Consider the following 24,239-nt stretch of genomic DNA (forward strand, 5'->3'; position numbering starts at 1 on the left):
AAAAAAAAAAAAAAAAAGCAAACCTCACCTCAGCATCAAATGAGGCAGTTCGTGCTGGTTTTGGAAAAGGAATTAGCTCCAGAGAGAAAAATAACAAACTCAATCCTGAGGTCTTTCCTATATATTGAAAAGGCCAGTTTGGAAAGGAAATGCAGAAAAACAAACAGAAGGTGCACAGGTTTCTTTATCATACCTGGAGAAGGATATGTTCAAATCCACACAGCCATGTCCTGGCGCCAGGCCTTTGCTTTTCTTTTCTTTTTCTTTTTTCTTTAAAATGGCACCCACTGCTCTATAAAATGATCTATTGGGACTTCAAAGCTGTGGCAATTGCATGTGGCACAGGATGTACGCAATTAATTATGTGATGCTTAAATGACAGGGTGTAGGAAAAATAAGAGAGAAGAAGAAAAAGTTTAAAAAAAAAAATTCCAAAGTAAACTGAAAGACCTGGTTGTCTGCCTGCCAAAAACCAGTAGCAGATAAGGCCTCCAGTTGCTGTGGAAACTTGGGCCTCCAGGAGCCAGAATCCAATTTCAGAAACCACAAAATCAACATAAACGTGTGCAAAAATAAAAAGGTTTGTTTGGCAAGTAATAAGGAGAAGGCTACCAATGTATAAAACACATGAACCAAGGTGACCTCAGCCAACTGAAGCTATAATGACGATGATGTCCGCAGCAGATTTGGCACCTCTGAAATGAGCGGTTACAAGACACAGTCCACGCCGCTTTCTGTTATCAGGTAATTGCTACCTTTTTGAAATATTAACCATTTACCACTTCTTCCCCTGCCTCACCTCAGAAAACATAACACCACCCTTCATGAAAGCAAAGTTAGAGACCTTGATTTTAACCTGAGAGACCAGAAAACAGACAGCTAGACTTTTCACTTGTTCCTTAGATCATGAATTACACGCTATATCATCCAGGAAAAAGGAAAATAAAGAAAATAGATTCTATATACAGACTTCTTTATCCCTTCTACAATCTGCAAGAAACAATTGCCTTTTAAAGTAAGAAGCAGAGTTCTCATATAAACTATTAATAATTATAAACCTTAAGGTTATTCTGAATTCTTTATTTAATTTACTTAACTTTAGAATAAAGAAGTATCATCTAAAATAAATGTCCTTTGATGAGTGAACAACTTTTAATTTATTATATTCTCAGAAATTATCTTTCCTTCATTTCCTTTAAAGAATAAATGTGCTTCTATACTTACTTCATCAATAAGTTGATAAATCATTTGCTTGGATAAGACCAACCTGTATTTCATCTAACACTAAACGTAGAGGATTTTCAATATAAATTCCAGGAAATCTACAAGTTTGGGATCATACAGAAAAGGCACTAGTATCTTGTTTCTGAGAAAGTGACCTAAAACTCTTTTTCAGGAAGTAAAATTTAAAAATAAATCAGAATTCCAAACAGATAAATACGTAAAGAAAGAAACCAAAGCCAGCCCATAGAGACGTCAAATACAAAATAATTCACCATAGAAATATCCCCGTTCTTATTTCTCTCTCCTTCCTGTTTTTGCTCCTCAAATGGAGAATGAAATTTAAAAGATATAATTCCACTTCCTGGAAATAGACTACATTGTACATCATGTGCATAGAAAATGCCTCATTCTTGCCGCAGAGACTCTGCTAAATGCATATCACATCACTTCTGTCATCTCTTGGGCCAACAGCTAAGCCCTGTCTCTTTGTAACTGCATTCTGGTCAATGCAGTATAGGCAGAAGAGACGAACACCACTTTCAAGACTGCTAGTCTATATTTTGAAAGATAAAAGACAGGTCAGCTACAGCGATGATAATTTTTTTTTTTTTTCCTGGAAACTCTAAATGGCAGAGAGAAAACTCAGCCTTGAGCAATTCAGCATTGTGCTGTCTTTGGACATACAAGTACCCGTTCTTATGAGCAAGGTTTGCTCAATATAAAATTCTATCAGGAGTGGAGAAAAAATATGTGACCAGAACCTTGAGAACCTGATGATTTGGAGAGTCAGAGGCAGTTGATAGCACTTATTTTTGTTTTCACAACCACGTAGAGCATTATAAAAAAGGAAACCTGATACTAAAGAAGTGTTCATTTGACTCAGTTTATACAAATATTATGCCACATAATGTTCTCACTGGAAATTGCAACTTTGTTTTTGTTATTAATTCACTTAATCGTGAATATCTTCTTGTTAAACATATTCACGGTACATTTATATGAAGAAATGTGAAGACCATAAAACATGTTTTGAAGAATATTTAATGACTAAAGCAAAGTTTTGATATATTGTAAGTGAAAAAAATCAAGATATATAATATAATTTAAATTCTACAATAAAATATTTGATAAAGAGAAAAATATATACACAAAAAGCTAAAAACCTATTTCTACGTAGTAGGATTATAGGTGATTTTTATTTCATTTTTTTCTTTATGATTTTCTATCAATTCAGGCAATCAAATCTCCATTCAAGATAAGTTTAAGGCAACCTGTAGTATTAAGATATGTGTAAATAACATTAAAAAAGATGAAAAGTTAATGAAATGAAGTTCTACAATAATAATAGTCTTACCATTTGTTGGGTGCTCATTTGAGTATTGTACATACATTAACTTATTTAATCCTCGTACCATCGAATGAAGTTGCCATATTACTCCCCTTTTGTAAACAAGGAAACTGAGGCACAGAAGGGTTTACTAAATTGCCTAAGAGCTCTTAGCTAGTTACTGGAGAAGCTGGGTTTTGAACCTAGGAAGTCTGGCTCCAAAGGCTGCATTTGTAGGTACTACACTGTAGGGATAGTTGGCAAGAAATGAAAATAGAATTTCCCCTTGGTTTACTCTCTCTCAATGTAAACAGGGAGTGATGGGTTATATAGATTTATTCATCTGTTATAAAAGTAAAAGTAAAAATTTGTCTGGATAAACAGATGATTTTCGGTATCTAAACTTGAAGAGGAACTGATTGTTGAAATTAATGAGTGCAAGAATGAGCAAGATTTTCAACTGTATTATTACAGAATACATAGAAAAGAAATCCAATTTAGAAAACAAAAGGGAGCAATGAATCATTCCTAGAACTCATGAAGCATATGGCTTTTCAGGGAAATCTTCAACTTTTTATGGGTAAAGGTGGATAGAGACTTGTTTCCTTACTAAGAATAGGGGACATTGATGGCTACAGCCCTAGCCATTTTCCCATTCTTCTCTTAATGATCAAAAACTACTGCCAAGGTCAGAGTGGAGCAGAGGAACAGAGTTAAACAAAATCTCTTTGGCGAGATCATTTCTTCCAAAGGGACTTGATTAATCTAATAATGTTGCACATTAAATCAATTTGCACTAAGAAAATGAAAGCCACACATGGTGATATATAGCCTATGGGAGCTCCCCAAATGAACCCCAAGCCCCAGCCAATGTTTTAGTCTCTTGCTACTTCTTTTATTTTACACAGAAAGTTAAATTTTAGCAGTTGAGTTCTATTTTCGTTTAGAATGTCTATTAAAAGTCTGGCTGTAATATTTATGAATACCAAAATAAGGCCACGAGGACACGTGGCTACTAAAAGCAAGTCTCAGTTACAGATCTGCTAAGCAGTTCCTCAGACATTAATAATAATAATAATTTTAAAATCACGATGTAAAACAAACTGTAACAGTGAGGTTTAAATTGGAAGAGCAAATATAACAAAAGAGAATACAATGTTCAAAAATAATCAATACAATTCCTTTAAGTGCTTTAGAATACCTTTTCTTCCTATTACTTTGATCTTGGAGTTAAAGGGCGAAGAATTAAGTTCAATGATATATTCATCATCAGATTTAATTATAAAACCTTCAGGAAGATATGTTTTAAAAAAGCTAAAATACTTACTTGAGAGTATATTAAAGTCTCAACTGTGAGCAAGTAAAGAATCTTTTATCACCACAAAATGACTCTTCTGGCCAAATATTCTCTGCTAGATTCCAAGTTTTTGTCTGTTTGTTTTTAGTATATATTGTATGCTTTTAGTATATATAAGAATTTTCTTATAGATCAACTTGGGATGGAGTGGGTAGAAAGAGATATAATGATTTACTCTTGGATTGTTAGTGGTCAATGACAAGTAGGGATAAATACTGATAAAAGACATAAAAGATAAACCATCTCATAAATAATAAAGTGAGCTAATGGAGAAACAGGATTTAATTTGAAAAAAAAAAAAAGACTTAATTTTCCATACTATTTTCCAGTAACACATTACTGTCTGCAATTTACCCATTAGTGAAAGTTAAAACTGAAGAACATTGTCAACACTTAAAAATTCAAATATGTTGGCACAGACGAATTAATCAGAAACTTCTATTAAAATTCACCAGATATTCAGGTCCAACTTTGTCTGTGAGGTGATCTTTGTCTTTTTTTTCCCTAGATAAATTTCGTAAAATCTGCCGAGCACTAACTTTCAAGACTGCAGCATCTGTATCTTTAAATGTTTATATTGTTCCCCCAAACCTGAAGCAATGGAAAGGAGAAATAACAGAGTAGGAGAGAAAAGGAGAAGAAATGGAAAAAACAGTCTTTCTTCACACTTTCCAAAGTCTTAAAATATCGCCTAACCTAACATTCTCACAGTAGCAAACCTTTCCTCTTCCCTTCTTGCCACCCTTTATGCTAACCTTCTGGGAAAAGGGCTTCATTTATTCACCCAGGACTGGACTCTGTCAGAGGTTTCTGTTCTTTTTCATGTTTCTGGGAACAAGAAAGAGCTTATGCAAAGGCTGGTCCTCGTATTACAGAAGTCTTGTTGGTTGGTTTCTGCCAACAAACTGACTTCTTCCTAAAACTTTTTATTTTGCCCCTTTCTTATGTAAAGAAAGAAAGATTCTCATTTAAACTACAGACATAGAGAAAAAAATGAGGAGAGACAGGTGATACGGAGCAAGGTGATGAAAAAAATGCATCATTTTCTGTCTGTTGAGTTCTTAATGGGTTTTGCTCTTCAATTGAGTTAATTTAGTAGCATTTTCTGTGTCACTGGACTGGTTTCATCAGAGGGGATTTAAGTGTAATAGCATGGTGTGCTTCGCAGTGTGTGTGTGTGTGCCCGTGAGCACATACGGTACATGGTGATTTTTATACTGTAGAGAACAGCTGAGCTAAAACTCTTTCTGCAAGGAAAAGAGGGCATGGTTTTCTTCCAGTTAACTTTCAAAGGAACTGCTCTGTCATCTGGACCCAGAGTTAAGGTGTCCCACCAAGACTTTGCAGGGCAGACCTGCCTGGGTCCATTTCTCACTCTGCCTCCAGAATGGCACAATGCCAAATACTCTCTTGGTAATCACATGCACTCTGTAACTTCAGTTTTCTCTATCATTTACCTCCACAGACCTTTTGAAGTGTTGTTTTTCTGGCTTCGCTCACTTTTCTGCCATGCTCCAGAATGTCTTTGTGTGATATTTGTACTATAAAAGAATGCCAGATTACAAAATCAAAATCTTGGAACTAAAGTTATAAATCTGGACACCACAGAGAGCCAGAGTATAAGGATATTTTTTTTTCTAATGTTTTGTTGCCACTAAGGCATATTATTTCTTAAAACAGAAGTACAACTCTTGAAGATTATAATGTAATTCAGCCTTCCAGTGTTCTCTTTTCCTATGATGAGGAAAGATCTAGAATATACCTTAGACCCAACAACCTCAATTTTACATATTTTAAAATTTTATGAATACATAATAGTTGCATGTGTTTATACAGTACATGTGATATTTTGATACCAGCATACAAATTGTAATAATCAAATCAAGTAATTGGGGTACCCATTGCCTTACATATTTATCACTTCTTTGTATTTGGGAATACGAGTTTTTCTCTTCCAGGTTTTTTTTTTTTTTTTTTTTCCTTTAGATGGAGCCTCGTCCTGCTGCCCAGGCTGGAGTGCAGTGGCGCCATCTTGGCTCATTACAACCTCCACCTCCCACGTTCAAGCAATTTTCCTGTCTCAGTCTCCCAAGTAGCTGGGACTACAGGCACATGCCATCACGCACTGCTAATTGTTGTATTTTTAGTAGAGACGGGCTTTCACCATGTTGATCAGGCTGGTCTCAAACTCCTGACCTCAGGTGATCCTCCCACCTTGGCCTCCCAAAGTACTGGGATTACAGGAGTGATACAAACTACTTGATATTGAACTTGGCTGAATTTCATATTTAATAGCCTCATGGTGGGTCTTTAACAACAGGATAATTGAATTAAGGAACATAGTCCATCTGAGTGGATATGGTAGGCTTCACCACAGTGCCCTTTGGAAGGGACCAACTTTTGGAAGGGTGAATTTCCTCTTTTAAAAATTTTTTATTGTAATGGATAACTAACTGTTCTATATTTATAGGGTACATGCCATAATCAAATCAGAGAAATTAGAGTATCCATCACCTCAAGTATTTATTATTTCTTTGTGTTAGGAACATCCCAGTTCCATTCTTTTAGTTATTTAAAAACATAGAATAAATTATTATTAACTATAGACACCCTGTTGTGTTACTGACCTGATTTTTTGAGTTCGGTATATGAAAGTTTTAAACCAAGACAATCCCTATGAGTTGATAAAAAGGACAGAGGACACAGATTGCCTTGGTAGAAAAGAGTATGGTGGGCATCAATCAAGTGTTTCAGAACCTTGAATGATGAGATGGGGTTTCAGGAATAGGTCTCAGGCCAAAGGTGGAAGGCAATAAAAGCCAGAAACCAGGTAAAAAGTCCAGTTAAACACGTGGGTCACCCATTATTGAGAAAAGGTGGAAAGTTGAAGCATGATGCTTTCTTAGGTTTCTAAGGCTTAATGTGCCTACAGACATATCAGATAGCATTCCTCCAGCTGCATCCAACAATGCTCTCTTTTACTGGTTCTAGTTCCGGATAAAACTGAGTTGCCTTTGGCAGATCCAGCATTTCTGCAATAGAAAGGAAAGAAAAGAGAGAGGACCAGAAAAGATTCCAAGTGCAAGACGTGCCCTTTGGTGTAGGTCCAAGATGGCTATGAATCCTATCCCTGAAATCATGGAAACTACTAAGATAGTCCCCTCCTTTTGTTAAAAAAAAAAATGATAATTTCTTCAAACAACTCCAAACTATATACAATTTTACAATGGTAATTTATTTCAAAATCTTAAATACTGACTGAATATTCAAATAGGGAATTAAGTCCTATCTGTGGCATTTTCTTTATGTGTTATCTTTGGTGAGGCTAAGTGTTTGATTTCAATTTGGCCAGTTTCAATAAACTTTCTAGTCAATTTGGGGACACATATGATTCAAAGTCGTACTTTAAAACAGCAAACCTTGTAGGCAGGTATAAAATATTTAACCATCTAATTTACTTAATCCTATTATCATTGTTATTTCACGTGGTTAGTGTTCAATAACACTTAGAATATTTTTAAAAAATGAATTGATTATATAATTATTTCACATGTTATTATGTATGTGAGTCCAGAATATCTCATCATTAAGTATATTAGATGTCTGTGATTACTATACTTTATGAGAAAGATAACTGTTATTATTCTGTCTAAAAACGTTTAGTCTCTAGATCACCATTGACAAAGGTATGGGATATATTTTTGTAAACTCTAATGAAATGGTGTGAATTTCCTCAACTAAGAGGAGCACTTACATTCTCAGTGTTGGTTTCCAACAGATTGCCATTTATTAGCCTATTTACTATGTTATTCATAAATATGATCTCTGTATGACTCAGTTTTTAATCACTACAACTATCAATGACAACTTATGAAAGGACTGAGAAATTCCATGATTCCAGAAAGAGGGAGAAGAGAGAAAAATTATAACCGCCTCCAATTTCAATCCAAAGTTCATATGTGAAAAGTAACAACTAACTCTTCATCCTGAATAAAGCAGAAATTACTGTAAGTAACAAACAGAAGACCTTGAGTAACTGCAGAAAATCATATTAGTTTAGAGGACATGACAAAACTTACCCATGGCAGTATTTTTACAATCTCTGTTTTTTCAGAGAATAACGTATAAAAGGTCCATGACCATTTCAGGTAAGTTAACCGAAGGCTTTCTAGCCCTACAGGAAAATGAACTGGAAGCCTTGTGAGGTCTTTTATGATCCTGTGAGTCTGTGAAATGTTGTCGTTAATTCCCTGCTATCACCTCAAACACATAACTAAATGTATTCGCTGGCTAGATTCCCTCTTTCTGTCAATGGTACCACCATTCTTCTGGCCACCCAGGCTCAAAATTTTGAAGTTATTTTTCATTCTCTTGGCTTCCTACAGCTTAACCCAGTCACTTGTTAACTCTGTTCAATCCTTTTATATCTCTTTCCCATCCAAGCCTATCTTGCTTGTCCTTTGCAAGACCCTAATTCAAACACATTATCCTTTCATGCATGTTCAGTTGCAGGATCCTTGTAACTGGACTCTTTTTCCATCCAAGTGGCCCTGCATTCCACCAGTAGATCAACTTTCTTTAAGCATCACCTTGATTATTATTATTTATCTTCAGTGTCTCTGCCTTGCGTTTATCCATGTGAAACAAGCTGGTGGTGAGTTCAACAACAAAAGGGTCATGTGATTAAACACATTTTGAAATGACTGCCTGTCCTAATCTCTTTAAGAAATTCACAATGCTCATTAGCATAACCATGACTTGAAGAAATCTCACAATAGAAAAATCTGGTTCATTTTACTTAACACACCCATGTCTCAAATTAGTTGAACACAAAAACCTGTTTTATTTAATTTATGTAAACATTATTAACATTTCTCAGATTGACTATTTTACATAACATACATACTTGGGGAAACCTTCATGAGAATCATCGTATTTGAACTTCTTAGCCTGAACTATTTCTTCATAATCATGTCCTGCTGTCCAGTCTTATATTCCACTACTCCTCCATGGACATAGTCATCCCCGGGAAGGCGTGTCCACTTTTCAGTCTATTCTCTCTGACCACTCTTACTGTCCCTCCATTAACTTTCTTTTTGAATGAACTCTCACTCTCTCACCCAGGCTGGAGTGGATCATGCAGTGGCGCAATCTCGGCTCACTGCAACCTCTGCCTGCAGGGTTCAAGTGATTCTCCTGCCTCAGCCTCCTGAGTAGCTGGGATTACAGGGGCCCACCACCATGCCTGGCTAATTTTTTGTGTTTTTAGTAGAGACAGGGTTTCATCATGTTGGTCAGGCTGGCCTGAAACTCCTGACCTCAGATGATCTGCCTGCCTCAGCTTCCCAAGAGCTGAGATTACAGGCATGAGCCACTGTGCCCAGTCCAACAATTTTTATTCATTAATATTAAGAAAATATCATATTTCATCCTTTTAGAATCAATTTAATGCCAACTCTTTTTAAAACATTTCAATAGTTTTGGGGGTACAGGTGGTTTTGTTTACGTGGGTAAGTTATTTAGTGGTGATTTCTGAGAATTTAGTGCACCTGTTACGCAAGAAATGTACACTGTACCCAATATGTCATCTTTTATTCCTCATTCCCCTCCCAACCTTCTCCCTTCCCCTGAGTCCCAGAGGTGGAATATGTCATTCTTATTCCTTTGCATTCTTATAGCTTAGCTCCTACTTATAAGTGAGAACATACAATATTTAGTTTTTCATTCCTGAGTTACTTCACTTAGAATAATGACCCCCAGCTCCACCCAAGTTGCTGCAAAAGACATTATTTCATTCTTCTTGATGGCTGAGTAGCATTCCATGGTGTGTATATACCATATTTTCTTTATCTACTTGGTTCATGGGCACATAGGTGGGTTCCATATCTTTGCAATTGCGAATTGTGCTGCTATGAATATGCATGTACATGGGTCTTTTTTATATAATGCCTTCTTTTCCTTTGGGTAGATACCCAGTAGTGGGATTTCTGGATCGAATGGTAGTTTTAATTTTAATTCTTTAAGGAATCTCCATACTGTTTTTCTTAGTGGTTTTACTAATTTCCCTTCCCACCAATTGCCAACTCTTTTATGAAGACTTTGTAAAGCTCCAGCTTCAAACGGTAGATCAGTCTCCCATGACATGTGGGGTGCAGTAGTTATAACACTCGTAGAGTAATTCCAAATCCATTCAACTCAATGTAGCAACAGTCTGTTAAGTATCTTCTGGTCGCAAGGCACTTATGATAAGGAAATAAATTCTAGGATGTGCCACACTAAATTGTTCATGGGGTATTTGTAGAGTTGCAGCTATTGCTATAATGGTGATACACAAAGTACGAGAGAAACCTAGTTTATTCTGTTTGGGAATGAGGGATGGTGGCTCACATAAAACTACAGAAAGGGGGTCTCTGAGCCAGCCCTGAATTTAATTAACATGTTAAATCATTAGACAATTAATTATGGTTAAATGATATCCCCGTGCTGAACTCACAAGCTATATTCCCTGACTGTGCTTCATGGGACAGGGGACTGTCAGTCACCATCATGATTAATTAAGTTTCCTGATCAATTTGAGAACTACTATTAAATGTCTCTTCAATTACTCATCCTTCAGGCTGTATAAACCCAGCTCATTTTAGCTTTTCTCAGAGGTCTGATTTTCTAAGCCTTTAATCATCATTTTGTTTCTTTGAACTCCCTCCAAAGTTTCCATGCCCTTCTTTACTTAATTCTACAGCTAGTTACTATGCTGGATAAACAGCAGAGGAATGTCATGGACAACCATACCAAGCAGTGAAGTTTGATTGAGTTCAGCACCCAGCTCACAAATACTTATTCAGAGTATCCCAATCCTGTAGTACAAAACTTGGCTGTGGCTCAGAAGTGTTTTAATAGCCTGTTCATACAGCATTACATGAGGGTGACAATTTTTAAAAAATTCTTCTGGGCATAATATTAAACTACAGAAACCCCCAAATAAGTACATCCACCACAGCACCAGATATTTTAAAGCTATTTATGATTTCCACTATTTATTTGTTTAAATAAATATAGTAAAAATAGTTCAGATACATATATGTATGTGTGTATATATACACTATAATAAATACATATTTAATATCTAGTTATATAAAATTAAACAAGGCATGTAATTATTATTTTTTCACAGGGGTTTAAGTTGTTTCTTTGTTGTTATTCAACAATGACATATTTCTTACTAATCAATAGAGAAGGAAAGTAAAATCTGTCCTTAATTATAGATGAGCTTCCCTAAATTAAAAAAACTTTACAATCGTAAATTTGTAGCACAATTGGCAAAGAGAAAATACATTTCACTGACAAAAGTAAAAGAATTAGCCCAACAGCGGATTTCTTAAAAGCAGCCATAAAGGTCAGAAATCAGTGGAATCTTCAAAATAAACCGATTGGGAAAGCACCCATCAGACTGGAATACTCTACTAAGTTAATCCATCTTTAAGAAACAAGGATGAAATAATAATATCTGCAGATAAGAAAACAAATTTTCCACTAACAGACTAAATTAAAATATACTTCAAGGAGAAGAAAATATTTCTAGGAGAAAATTCAAGATGTAAAACAATTTTTTTTTAAAAGTTGAACAGGTATTACATTTAAACAAACAGTATCTGGTTTGAGGCAATAATACTAATGCTACCATTTATAAAAATAAGTTACTTTTAAAGGACGGTAATAAAACACAGGAAATTGATCGCATGTAAATTGGAGGATATCAGGTCCTTACAAGGTTGTCACATTGTTGTATGACTTCAAGATCAATTAAAAATAATAATTATAAATGGAAATAATGCATAAATATAAATACAATGGAAATTTTAAAAAGAAGATGCAACCAGCAACTCTTTTTCAATAAATTTGAGAATTAGATAAAATGGATAATTTTGTAAACATTAGTACTTAAGGAGACTATCTGGAAAAGCCTTATAATTAGACTTTAAAATTGGTACATATTAAAATATTCTCACAAAGGAAATACCAAGAAAACTGTGTTTTGTAAATTTTCTCAAAATTTCAAGTACAAGATTATATCAAACTTACTCAACTCTTCCAAAGAATAGCCTAAATCTCAACTCACTCCATCAATCCCATATAATCTCCATGTTAAAGCCATATAAGAAGAGCAAAAGAAGGAGAAAAGAAAGGAAAAAGTTATTTATTCATGAACTTGGATGCAAAAATTCAAAGAACGTACTAGCCATCTGGATCTGATGTTGCATAACAGAGATTACACTATCATCAAACTAGATTTAATCTAGTAATGCAAAGGTAGTTTAACATCTTAAAATCTGTAAATTCACCTAACTGTATAATACGAATTAAAAGTACCTGAGACACAGAGAGACTAAGGCAGCTGCCCTGAGACTTGGATCTACTGAGTAGCCGAAGTGGGATTTACATGGGAAAGATAAAGTAGTAACAGTCTCACATGAGAAAGATGAAAATTACATGAAATAAATTATGTAAAGGATACTGGCTGATAGATGCAAAATAATCTACTTATTTTAGAATAAAAAACAGTATTATTTAAACTATATTTTCCCTGTCCACCTGTCTTCACCTTTCACCAAACCTCTTGGGTTTGTAGCATTATAGGTTTGGAAAAATGAAGAATATTAACTGTAGGATTGGCCTAAAAGAAGCGATCTACCTACTAGATTCTAGACAATGTAGAACGTCTTTAACTCTATTTGTTGGGCTTTGAGAGGGGCAGGACAAAAAGGGAAAGCAGAAATTTGGAAGCTATTGTCAAGTGACAAAGTATATCAAACATGCTTAATTCTGATACACGGCATGATCTAAAAGACTCAAACAGAAGGGTCTTTCAAATAACTTGAGCTGAATATTATATTTGAATGGTTCCAGATCACAGTAATGGAATCGGAATATATCTTGAACCCTGATTTTAAATGTGTCTTACCTTTTTACTGCCTTGTAAGTAAATCATAGAATCACTTTTTTAGTATCATTTCACATTTATGAGTATTTTTTAAAAACCCCTCTGCTAATGCCTGGAATCTCTCCATTCAGAGTTAGAGTCATAATCAGATTTGGCCAGTTGATACCAAGGCAACTGCCTGTGTGTTTTCTTTTGACTGTATCACAGGACGCCAGCACACAGCTTAAGAAACGGTCAGGAAAATGAGGCCTGTTTTTTGAGGGGCTGATTAAGAAAGACAGAGTCAATTAACATCTGATTCCTCACAGGTTTCTCCAAGCAAATTGTTCCAATTACCCAAAACCAGTGAGCAAATTGTGAGGTCATTTTAAAGGAGCAGTCACGACTCCCTTGACACGGCCCTGCCACTGTGCTGTCAGATTTTCGGTGTATAGACTGATTAAAGAGCAAATGGAAACATGCAAATTTTGGTGCAAGAATGTTCCCCTATATAGTAGCAATGTCTTTATGAAAGTAGAACTCCTATTTTATTTCGAGTACATTTCAAATGTAAGTTTATCTGTATCTTACATTTTTAAGTGTATTGCTTTCATTTAAATACAAAAATAAAATGCTATCTTTGCAAAGTGTGTTTAGTATGTATGTTGTCACAGCCAGAACATTTTACAACAGTGTGGAATAAAAGATAGACTCCACTGTTACTGTTTCGAGTCTGTAATAGGCAACATAAAAAAAGTCCACATTAGTTATGTAGACGGCATACTTTTATGAGCCTGTTAAACTTTGTTTTCGCAGGCTATTTAGTCATTTCAAAATAAAGCCTAAACAAACTACCCATATATTTACTCTGTTTGTCACCAAGAATTAAGATTTGATCTCATCACGTAGATGATCATGAATGCAGCGCTGCAGAAATTTCTTTATCATGTTTATTGAAGAAATTACGAAGAACCATAATGGAATGGGCCAGCAGATAAGATAGGATGCAATGAGATTCTTTTTTGTTTGTTTGTTTTTTGGGACAGAATATCGCTCTGTCTCCCAGGCTGGAGTGCAGTGGCATGATCTCGGCTCACTGCCTCCCAGGTTCAAGCGAATCTCCTGTCTCAGCCTTCTGAGATTCTTTCTTAAAGTGAACGTATTTTCAATGCCATCATACGAGCCTTCAGAAAGAATTAGTAATATTGTTGTACTTAGGGTAAATTACATCTCCAGCAGGAAAGAGGAAGGAGTTATAACTTTGCTAGATTGTTTGATTTTAAATTTTTGCACATGCAAGATAATTCAAATGACGCCTGGTGTCCATGATATTTAGAAGGATATAAAACAGGTAATGTTTGTCCAGAATGGTGAATAACTTAAACGGAAAATTACATGGATAATATATTCGAAGTAACAGGATTGTTTAAGGTTGAGGAAACAAGCCAGTTAGCCTCAAATACTTGAAAGAATGACGTGCGATGGGATCAGTCATATTCCATGGATCTCTCAGGATATGTAGGGGACTTCTCTCATATTAATGTATGAAAATGTCTTATGTGAATACTGTACATTCCCATTTATAACTTTTATTTAATCTACATGCTATGCTTTTCTTCCAAGTATGACTTATTATTATTATTTCTTTTTGATGGAGTCTCGCTCTGTCACCCAGGCTGGAGTGCAGTAGTATGACCTCTGCTCACTGCAACGTCCACCTCCCAGGTTCAAGCGATTCTCCTGCCTCAGCCTCCTGAGTAGCTGGGACTAGAGACGCACACCGCCATGCCCAGCTTTTTGGTTTTGTTTTGTATTTTAGAAGATTTGGGGTTTTACTGTGTTGCCCAGGCTGGTTGTGAACTCCCGAGCTCAGGCAATCCACCTGTCTCAGCCTCCCAAAGTGCTGGGATTACAGGAGTGAGCCACCGCGCCCAGCCCCAAGTATGGCATTTTTAAAGGAATTAAATGTAATGTTATTACATGTTGAGTAAAAATTAATTTGTATGTATTGTGTGTCTTCTCTGCACAAGACATTATACTGGATAGTTGGCATCCATTTACCTTATTTCATGCTTACAATAATTCTATGCAGTGAAGATTGTTATTTGTATTGTGGACATTAGAGAAACGAGGTTGAGAATGCCTAAATAATTTGTCCAAAGTCACGTTACTATTAGAACCAATATTTAAATTAGTTTTCTTTTGACAGACCTTTTTCATTTTTCTTATACTTTACAGTACCAGTCAATGCTTATAGTATATTTTCCAAAACTTATTTGTTTAGTAAATATTTATTAAGCATCTATGATATACCACATACTGTTCTCAATGTGGGCAATATAAAAGTAAAATAAAATCAGATACAGAGCAAACAATCAACTAGTAAGTCCATTAAATAAAGCCCTTGAAAGCGATATATTGTATGGAAAAATCAGAGGATGGTAAAAAAGGTCTGGAGGTTTGGGTGGGAGAACTTACAATTTCAAATAGTGTGGTCAAGGGAGGCTTCCTTGACAAGATGCAGAAATGAAGGAAGTGGGTTAATTATGTGACTATCCAGAAGTACAGTATCCCAGTCAGACGGGGAACAATGCATTGAGACTAAAGGTGAGGGTGGGCCAAGCATTTGAAAGAAACTGCCAAGGCCAGGCGCGGTGGCTCACGCCTGTAATCCCAGCACTTTGGGAGGCTGAGGCGGGCGGATCTCAAGGTCAGGAGATCAAGACCATCCTGGCCAACATGGTGAAACTCCGTCTCTACTAAAAATACAAAAAAAAAAAATTAGCTGGGTGTGGTGGTGTGTGAATGTAATCCCAGCTACTCCGGAGGCTGAGGCCTAAGAATCGCTTGAACCCAGGAGGCAAAAGTTGCAGTGAGCCAAGATCACGCCACTGCACTCCAGCTTGGCGACAGAGCAAGACTCAGTCTCAAAAACAAACAACCAATCACAAACAAACAAACAAACAGCTGCAAGGCCACTAATAAATTTGCCCTGCAAGGGCAAATAAAGCAAAATGAAACTTTTGAATTTTACAATGGAAATGTATGTGACTGAAGTATGACCTGTATGAAAATTCACTTTATACAAGATGATATTTTATCCATTCATGAATGGGCATTTCTTAGAAATTTACTTAATATTCACACATTCAACAAATGCTCATTGAGCACGTACTATGAGCTACCATTCTGGGTTAAGGGATACATTAGTAAAAACAAATGCCAAAGATTTATGTTCTCATGTCAATAACCAATGACCATGAACAAGCAAGGTATATCCTAATAATTTAAAAGACTTATAGTAAAAACTTAGTATCACACATCATACGAATAAATAAAAAGAGAAATCTCTCTATATATGTTTAAGGTAATTAATACTTTGAAAAACCCACTTGACATGTAGAATAAAATAGGTTCATATATTACAAATATATATATACATATATCACACATATGAGACATACGGGCATTATTATTTTTTCTTTAAGATAATTCCCTGCAGTCTATTTGTCTTCAGTCAAAGGGCACACATACTCTTTTGAGCTCTAAACAACAAATTTTTCAATTTTTCTTCAGAAAGTTTATGCCACGTTCATTAGGTTTGGAGACTGGAAGATTAGAGGGAAAATGTTCTTTTATAGGAAAACTTGCCTTCACTATTTAATTCATAAAACATGTAAGCTGGATGTGGGGATGGGAGTAAAATGCAGTTTAATCAATTGATATAATCAGCTTTAAGCTATTCTCTAAAAGATGATTTATAATCTCAAACTAATTGAGTAATGTCAGAATAATTATTCGACTAATAAAAATAAACAATTACCTGGAACAGCTTTGGTTTCAAATTGCCTGAATGCTTGTGGTAATTTTCTCCTTAGAATCTTTTCATTTGTTCTGATGTTTAAAGATTAGATGCACAACCAGGAAGGAAATCGGAAAACTATTACTTCAAGCAAAGCCTAACAACAGGGTGTGACAGTTTCCATCAAACTTTCAATTTGACTTAGACACACAATCATCCTGTTTAAAATGCACAGTGACAGGGGAATAGACTGAATGACCATATTGATCCTAGGTAGCCAAAAGGATTATAAAATTCAATGACTTGTTCACTTGTACTGAACAGAGTTATCAGCAAATGTCCACTCTAGCTAACAGCCAACCCCTTCTGCCTGCAGGGTAATAAATGAACAGGATACTAATTCAATGTGTGATTGACCAAGAGCAAAGCAACAGAGGTACCTGTCTGTGATTTTCATTATTGCTGGGCTGAGTTCGGCCGTCACTGGTTTTGGCTTGAGGACCACATTTCACTTTAATATTTCTAAACCAGATTGGTGCTTCCTATCGGTTCTGCCTTAATGCTCCAGCTATCATCTCAATAGTTTATGTAAAGTTAATTAAGGCTATCCAAAATGCAGTCTTTCCAGGACTGTATCTCTTGAGCCTCCATCAAAATTGCCTTGTCATAAAGTAGAAGAAACTAGCATGTTAATAAGAAAAAAAGAAATCTGTCCAACTTCTAACAGTCTTATGATTCACCCTCCAATGGCTCAGAGGCCTTTCTGGACAACAGTGATTGCCATCTGGTTTCTTTGGGGATGATAAATTCAGCAATAAACATGGCTTTGGTCCTCTGTCCCTGTAAACCCAAGACACAAATATTGTGAGTCAGATGTTCCCAGCCAACAACACAACGGCTCCTGGGCTCATTTGACACAGCCCATGCCACCCAACTTCAATTTTGCCTGGGCTACATTTCTTTTGGAGGAACTACAGATTTTTTTTTTTTTTTTTTTTTTTAACACACACACACGCACGCAGGCACACACACGATTTTTTTTCAAGGAGGCAGGGGCATCCAGCCAAATAAACTACGTTAAGCAGTGGGTTCCATTTTAGGTGTTGACAGTGTATAATAAATCCAGGCCTACCTAACATTTACAGGAACGTTATAAAATGAGTGAAATGGCATGAGCTGGTTGCCAGGCCAACCAGACAAACACAATAAACAGGCAGCAGTGACAGGAGTAAGTTACACCATCTCTCCGGTCTGAAATATATCACTTTACATTAGTCTTTGACCACTTTGAAAGCTCTTTGTTTTATATTTTTCAAAATGCTCTTTTACAGCATAGATTACCATTAAATCTTTTCAGATGAGGAAGTTTCTTTTTTCCCCAAACTTGCATAGCTCTAGAAAGTGAACATTTATTTTATTTTAACCCTAATTAAAAAATAAATTCAAGTCTTAGGAACAATGTTAAGGCTCAAATCCTGAAGGTCCCTCCTGGCAGATTAAAATGAAAAAAAAAAATCTCTAGACTAGAAAGAAAATAAACAATAACAGTAGTTAGTACACTTAGTTGGTTTAAAATGTTCTGTTAAAATAGCAACATTTTGTAGTGCTGTTTAACTCATTAATAGTGAGTCTGAATTCTTAAGTACCTTTTCCCCCAATAGACAACACATTTTAATATAAGCTTAGAGTTATAGAACATCATAGCAAAAAGCATTTTAGAAATTATTCAGCACAACTTCCCTATTTGACATCTAATAAAACAAAAATAGATGGGTTGGATTGAGTTTTTTAATTACATCTTATTTCTGTTATTTATCTACAAAAATATTTATTTCTATTCCTTTAGTCAATATTCCTAAAAGTAAAAGATGCTGTATTGCACTTTGTACCTTGGGTAACAAAGTAAAGTAGAATAATTTAGAATTGTCCATATACAATGAAACAAAATTACTATATTTGCAAAAGATATATAGATACCTGTAATACCCAGTTTAATCAAACTTGTTTGACTCATGCAAAATATGAGATTATGAACTATTCTTCCTAAAGTCATACTGTCAATATAGGGTGACTGACGATCAGCTTGCCCCAAACATTTCAAGTTTTAGCCCTGAAAGTCCCATGTTTCTAAAAACCCTCAGCCCTGGGCAAACAGGGACAATTACTTATCTCCTTGTGAAGGTAATTTACTTTAATCTCATTGTTTTATAAAATATTTCATAAAAAGGCGTTTGCAAATTACGCTGAGGAAACATTTGCCCTTACTTAAGTGAGATAAGTTCTTAGATCAATAGACTCCACTTATTTGAAATGTATTTTCTCCAGCGGGTGTGGTGTCTTTGGTATAAAAGCCTTAGAATATCATTAACTCATGCATCATGTTCAAGTTTTTAAATTGCAGCTATATCACTGAAAATATTTCATGGCTCATAGAAAAAGCTAGCCCAGTTTCCCACTGACTGGTTGATCGTTTCTCTACTTGTACTACCAGGACTTTGCTTTAAGTAAAACAATGTAGGATGTTGAAAAAAATAGAGAATGAGCAAAGGACAACAAGGTTAGAAGAAGCCTTCTGCCAGAATGCGGTTCTAATATAGCATACGTTCCCAATTCTCCTCAGAAATGATACCAGGCAGCTCCAAAATTGATTGATATTCTACCAGAAGTGGCACAGAATTTATTATATTGAGTTAAGAAAAGGCATTATTCCCCCTTTCTACAAGCAGAATTGTATGTCAACTCTATAGATACTTCTTTAATAACTTTTCTAATTCTATATTTTTGACATCTTATAAGCCTACCTGTAGCATAACATTCTAATACATTACAGTTGGAGAAAATGAAGATTTTCTGATAAAGGTATTTCTGATAAAGAATAAACACATGTAATTATTTTATCAGCCACAATTCTTTACTCCATGTTGTTCCCACACCCTTTGCCATGTAACTTTGCAATTTCTTTCTTTAAGTAGGTGACATCGATAGATTCTATTTGCCAACTCTGAATCCGTGACAAGTTTCAGTCAATAGAATGCTATAGAAGTGATGGTTCACTAGTTCTGAGCCCAGGCCACAAGAGGTCATGTGCACTTCTACTTTCTCTACCTTTGCCATAAAAACACGCCTGGCTATCCTGCAAGAGATTGAGCAAACAGGCCCAGTAGCTATCTTAGCCCTGGCTGACAGTCATTTAACTGCCAGATATGTAAGCAGTCCCATCTGAGACCAGGGATCCAGCCAAGTGAGTCCAGCCCAAATAAACCACCAACTCCAAGACGCACAATTTTGAAAATTCGTATCGTCTTTTGCCACACAGATTTGATATGATTTGCTATGTAGTATTATTGGGACAACGGATAACTGGTATAAAATTGAAAGTAAAGTGCCTTCATAGCTCACTGCTATAAAAATATACAGATTCTGTAAAGAATTGTAAAGAGGTTTTGGTGTCATTACCTTCTAACAATCTTAGGGTTTGATTGCAATTTTACTGAAGTCCATACTCCAAACCACCTAATGCTCACATGCTTCTCCCTAGCTGCTTGGTGACCCTCCTTCAGGTACTTGTACCTCATAATGTACTCAAGCATGGCCATTATGTCTACAAAATAAAGATGGAACATGTTGCCTTAGTGATCATATTGCATTAGTGCATGGCAGTAGTTAGCCTCTAGATTTCAATAATGCATGGAGCCTATTTGAGGAGGCCTATTGTATATTTATTTTTTCAGTTCTAAAATATCACAACTGGCTAGCACAGCTAAAGCCAATTAATAAACTGGTTAGTTAATATGTTATCGCTAGAGCTGCATCTATGCCCAGCATGATAGCTATGTTTTAGGGATACTGATAGGTTTAACCATGCACACTGGAGAACTACTGCAAAAAAGGTATCCTGTGCATACTTTAGTAAATATAATTTCTACCATACTATTGCTAACTGGCAACTGTCTCCATTGATGTTACTCCATATACAGGATTCAGTGACTAGAGTTAAAGTTTCAAACTTAAATTTCCTGATCTTTGATTATTGTAACAAGTCCAGCACAATAAATGGTTATTAAAGGAATAAAATAATTAAGGAAAAGTAGAAAGAAATGATTCAGTGTCCTATAAGAAGATGTAACTTGCTTTAATAACTAGGCATGATGATAAATGTAGTAATAAAACATAGAAATAATGTTAGAAATAAAGTGTTAGAAGGTAAGTATAAGATAAAACATTTTTTGTTTCAAGAAGATCCAAGAGAATCCTTACAATCTGCAAACAGAGATTCTCCTTGGACCGCAAAAGGCAAGACTGTTGATCTTTCTGTAACTACCTTGACATCATTCTTACCATATCTTATGGCCATTTCCACTACATAGCTTCCAACTAAAACAAATAAACAAACAAACAAACAAAAACACTGTGTAAAACAGGTACAGAGATTCTATTGAACAACCATGGTTATTGTCCTGACATCTGCCTGCAGAAAATAATCAATCACCAAAGGGAATCGAAAATGATAAGGACAATATTGAATGTGACAGACCGACCTGAAATATAGGAAACCTTATTTCCTTATTCCCAAGTTTAACATTACTTCAGTTAAATGGTAAATAAATAAATAGTATAATAGTCTAAAATGTCTCAGCTACAGAAATTTCTAAATGATCCATCTTGGAGTAGCTGTCCACAGCTGAGTAAAATTGCCTTAGTGCATGAATCACTCTTAGGTTTTATTCAGGTTCATTTCTATGTGTTATTGCCCTCGGCTACCCTTCTCAATCCTTGCTCACCATGCTATTTGGAAATCTCTAAAGGAAGGGTGGGGTGAATCCCATGACTCCTGCTCTCTTGCCATTTTTAGCTGCCTGCAACCTTTCCTGGCTGCCACAATTTATAGACTTGGGCTGAGTGGCCTTGCCAAATAACAAGCGTCTGGCTCATGAACCCTGAGGTGGACTCTTATGAAATGGAAACGTGTCCACTCCGCCATAGGAAAGCAAAGAAGGGGCTTGAAATGTCAATGTGTGAAAAGTCAGGGTTAATGGAGTGCAAGGTTTTTACAAGAGAACCGCCACCCTGCAATGACTAATTAAACCGAGTGAGGTCCAGATGGCAAGCATCTTTAAAGATGCCAATTATAGATTCAAATGTTTTTGTGTGACACTGTTTTCCTAGAAAGATTAAGTAGTAATGACGTCTTGCTTTCAGTGTGAGACATCATTTTATTCCATCAGTGATCTGGCCAATACCTGGCCTTGGCTGCACGTATGTACACAATTGATGCTACCTTCATAATATGAATGGGCGTAGAGCAGACACTTACATTTTAACTTAATTAAAATTTAAGTTATTTGTAGCCAACCTAGAAAAAGTGAGTGGATCTCTGGTGGAAAATCAAATTTTCTGTATTTGTATTACCACACTCTGGCATGATTACCTGGGCTCGTTTTGAACAATCATTTTGAAAATCTTTTTTGAACAATCATTTGAAAAAATACTTACCTTACGTCCACTGAAGTCTTGTAAGTTCTAACATCATAGCCACCTCCTCAGGGAAATGTTCTGAAATGATTCAAGGACACAAAAGATGAGAAAGAAGTAAAACTTCCAAAAAATATGCACCTAAAATGAATAAAGGTGAAAGAATCAAACCTGTTAGGGACAGGGGCAAATCCGAATGAGGTGAACCAAAATTCTTCCACTTTGGGATAGAGAAAAGTCAAAGTAATCATTTTCCTGACCTACAGAGTCTCATATTTAGATAATTTGTGTGGGGGTGTGAGATGGAGTCTCACTGTTGCCCAGGCTACAGCGCAATGGCATGATGTCTGCTCACTGCAACCTCTACCTCCTGAGTTCAAGTGATTCTCTTGCCTCAACTTCCCAAGTAGCTGGGATTACAGGCACCTACCACCAGATCTGGATAATTTTTATATTTTTAGTAGAGACGGGGTTTCACCATGTTGGCCAGGCTGGTCTTGAACTCCTGACCTCAAGTAATCCGCCCACCTCGGCCTCCCAAAGTGCTGGGATTTCAGGATGAGCCACCGTGCCCGGCCTAGATAATATTTTTTAGCCTAATATTTCACTATAAAGTCCTGCACAGGAAAATTCGGAAGGTGCTTTTATTCTGTATTCAAAACACCATAACAAACTGCATGAAACTGCATGTAAAGCACTTCTTTATCACAGACTTCTTGGGTTCTCTACCTCACTACGATGAGCTCTGAATTTTGAGGGAGGGATGAAATATTGTATACTTGCACACACACACACACACACACACACACACACACACACACACAGAGAGAGAGAGAGAGAGAGAGGACTTTCAGACTTTGTTTTTAGATTTAACATTTTTTAATAAATGTAGATTGAGTACAGTACTAAATAAGTAAGTTTTATGAGAAGAAGAAAGATGACAAAAATCTGTCATTTAGAAGCATTAATCTGGCAGTGGAATCAGGATATCATAGACAAAATTGGTAGAGCAATGAAATTAGTGTTTTCTTCTTAATATAATCCTTACATAAGATGTTAAAAAAACAGAGTGGGGAAGGAGTGAAAAGGGAGACAGAGAGTTATTCAAGAGCAAACTTAATGGGTTTGTGGGACTTTCTGTAAGTCAGGAGCAAGAAAAAAGTCAAAGATAATTCTGAGGTCTCTGGAGAAAAATAATATTAATAAACATTGGGATAGGTGAAATGGAGAGAAATCCAGTTTTGCATTTGTGGAGTTTAAAGCTATGAAAATCTTTGAAGCTTTGAGTGTGAGAAAAATAACCTGGAGGGACCACTCATCTTTTGGCAGTATGTTGGTAAAATGGTGATTGAGTCTAGCAAAAATCATGCACAATTCTCAAAGAAATAAGATTTGGTTTATGTATTAGAGTTCTCTAGAGGGACAGAACTAATAGGACAGATGCATATTTAAAGGGGAGCTTATTAAGGAGTATTGACTCCAACGATCACAAGATGAGGTCCCACAATAGGTTGTCTGCAAGCTGAGGGCCAAGGAAGCCAGCCTGAGTCCCAAAATCTCAAAAGTAGGGAAGCTCACAATGCACACTTCAGTCTGTGGTTGAAGGTCCAAGAGTTCCTTGGACCAAGTTGAAGAACTTAAGAGTCAAATATTCAAGGGCAGGAAGCATCCAGCATGGGATAAAGATGGAGGCCGGAAGACTAAGCCAGTCTAGTCCTTCCACGCTCCTCTGTCTGCTTGTATCCTCGCAGCACTGGCAGCTGATTAGATAGTGCCCACACTGATTGATGAGGGTGGGTCTGCCTTTCCCAGTTCACTGACTCAAATGTTAATCTTTTTTGACAATACCCTCACAAACATACCAGGAACAATACTTTGCATCCTTCAGTCCAATCTAGTTGATACAATATTAACTATCACAGTTTACAAGGAAGAAATTGAAGCCTTTTATTACATTATGTTATATTATATTATATTATATTTATTTTATATTTTATTATATTTATTATAATAGACTTTTGGTGCTAGACTGTGTGATATTATAGTTATTATAATAGACTTTTGGTACTAGACTGTAAGCAGGTAACAGAGATGACAGCTGAGCACAACTTAAACTCCAGGAGCACCTAAATGAATCACA

General features: G+C 36.0%; 1 long non-coding RNA gene across 1 annotated transcript in view; it reads right to left on the reverse strand.

The window, feature by feature from the left end:
- The window catches only part of LOC108522927 (uncharacterized), a 119,992-nt gene that overhangs the window by 77,428 nt on the left and 18,325 nt on the right, over positions 1 to 24,239 (reverse strand). The window contains exon 2 of the long non-coding RNA XR_001883644.1: positions 22,121 to 22,180. This is a non-coding gene — a long non-coding RNA (uncharacterized LOC108522927). The remainder of the gene's footprint in view (positions 1 to 22,120; positions 22,181 to 24,239) is intronic.

Source organism: Rhinopithecus bieti, unplaced genomic scaffold, assembly GCF_001698545.2.
Source record: "Rhinopithecus bieti isolate Rb0 unplaced genomic scaffold, ASM169854v2 scaffold_2349, whole genome shotgun sequence".
NCBI lineage: Eukaryota > Metazoa > Chordata > Mammalia > Primates > Cercopithecidae > Rhinopithecus > Rhinopithecus bieti.